The 2,350-nt window shown below is 38.4% G+C and overlaps 1 pseudogene; it reads left to right on the top strand.

Moving 5' to 3' along the window:
• Nucleotides 1–837: 837 nt before the first annotated feature.
• Nucleotides 838–1,916, top strand: LOC139824070 (sentrin-specific protease 1 pseudogene; annotated as a pseudogene).
• The last annotated feature ends 434 nt before the right edge of the window (nucleotides 1,917–2,350 follow it).

Genomic DNA, 2,350 nt, shown 5'->3' with positions numbered 1-2,350 from the left:
CGTTAAAGTGCAGCATACCAATCCCGTTACCTACCTACTCGAGGACTATCGTGGAAAATCCGTCGCTGGAGCGTTCTACGAGTACGAGTTGCATCGCGCGACTTATCCTGACGTGTATCTCGTGGAGAAAGTACTGCGCAGGAGGGGCGACGAGGTTTACGTGAAATGGCTGGGATTCGATGGATCACACAACTCATGGATACACAAAGACAATGTGATTTAATTCGTGCAAACTGTATTTTATTCTTAATATAAAAATGATACATGTAAAGTGTTTGAAATATGTAATACATATACAGTATATAATAAAAAAAATATTCAATACTAAATACATGTGTGATATCTCTATTAATATCCCTTCTCATATATAATACGATATTTACTCGAGGACTATTGTGACTTTCGTGCTTCGTGGCGCTATATACAAATTTTTTTCTTAGAGAAGGGGATGGTTACTGCGTAGATGTATCTATTTCACACTATTTTTTACGACGCAGTACGCGAGACAATGAAATAAGAAATAATCTTTCAGGATTCAATTGGAGAGCGAGAGAGAGAGAGCAAAGGTATATAATGAGGGATGAAGCGCATCGAGCCGCATTAGTGTAAGATTGAGAGCATATGTGCAGCGTTTCTTCGTTATTGTGTGGTTAAACACGTTATCACATGCAGGTGAAGAAAGTGAGGCTGTAAAAGAGAGGTTGTGAATCGATTGACACTGGTAAATATATATTTATATTATTAAAAATTATTAGAGTGTATTGTTACATACTTTTTTGTGAAAGCAAAATTTTATAACATTATACTTTCTTTTTTTGGCAAGGTTTCCACCACAGTATGGAGGTAGTGGTGGTGGTGGAAGGCTTCGGTCTGAGGCTCACGCAAAGGGATCTTCACACGCTGGTCGACTTAAATTGGTTAAACGACGAAGTGATAAACTTTTATATGAACCTGCTTATCGCCAGAGGAACATCTTCCGACGCGTATCCGAAAGTGCACGCGATGAACACGTTTTTTTACCCAAAACTTCTGTCGGGTGGTCACTCGTCGCTAAAGCGATGGACTAGGAAGGTGGACATATTTGCGCAGGATCTTGTGGTTGTGCCTGTACATTTGGACGTTCACTGGTGTATGGCAATAATAGATTTTCGCGATAAGACGATTGTTTATTACGACAGTATGGGTAGCAATAATTCAAAATGTCTGGCTGTGTTAAAACTTTATTTACAAGATGAAAGTCTTGACAAAAAGAAGCAACCTTATGATATGAGTGACTGGAAATGTCAGTCCGCAAAGAACATTCCGCAACAGATGAATGGTAGCGATTGTGGTGTGTTTTCGTGCATGTTCGCCGAGTATGTCTGTGCATGTAAAGAAATTACATTCACGCAGAATGATATGCCATACCTTAGGAATAAAATGCTTAGGGAGATATTAACAGGCAATATTGTATAATAAACTGTTTTCATTGAATAAATTATTATATTATAATTTACATTGCATTTAATTTTTTGTAAAAGAATATATATCTTCACCCCGTTTACAATGTGAAGTGAAAAATTATCAAAATTTTCACGTATATATTGTCACAATCTTACAGAATCTCTTGCAGCAGTTATATCACATAAATGTATACTACATACATTTTTTTACCCGGGGAAATCCTCATAGGATACCCCCAGCCTCCGGAGAGAGGCCGGGCGGTTATGTCGGACTTTTACATAGATATATACATACATACATACATACATACATACATACATACATACATACATACATACATACATACATACATACATACATATATACATACATACATACATTACGTTATATTTGGTAATGTCCCCACGGCAACGTATCGGTCGAATCCGGCACGATATATCGCTTATCGTCGTACGGATTCAGAGAGATTTTCGTCTCGCTAATAGTGTACACTTCGTGCATTTTTTATCTTATGCACGACTGTGGGTCGACTGATTCGCGAAGCGAATTCGCGAAGCGATATAAAATTAAGATTCATCGACTCGTACAAATTTCTGAGCGCGAGTCTCGCAAATTTGGCATCTTTCCTTGTTATTGATAAATTGAATATTATACGATCAAAATTTTCCACGGTGTCTTTCACGTGTTTAGTAAATGAGATGTATTTTTCCTTTGTTATAGGCAGTACATCGATTGAGCCTTCGAACGCGGCAGCTATCTCCTTGATAATAAAGTGCGCGTCATAGCCCGACAGATTGTGCAATATTACTGGGATGAAGTGAGAATCCTTATAATACAGATTGCACGTCGAGTGTGCTGGACCTCTGTACCGCCCGGTCGGGTGGCATTGATCGCGCGCTTTATTATC

The sequence above is a fragment of the Temnothorax longispinosus genome, unplaced genomic scaffold (assembly GCF_030848805.1).
Source record: "Temnothorax longispinosus isolate EJ_2023e unplaced genomic scaffold, Tlon_JGU_v1 HiC_scaffold_26, whole genome shotgun sequence".
Taxonomy (NCBI): Eukaryota; Metazoa; Arthropoda; class Insecta; order Hymenoptera; family Formicidae; genus Temnothorax; species Temnothorax longispinosus.
Note: the sequence above shows the minus strand (reverse complement) of the source record. Positions and strands in the feature narration are given on the sequence as shown.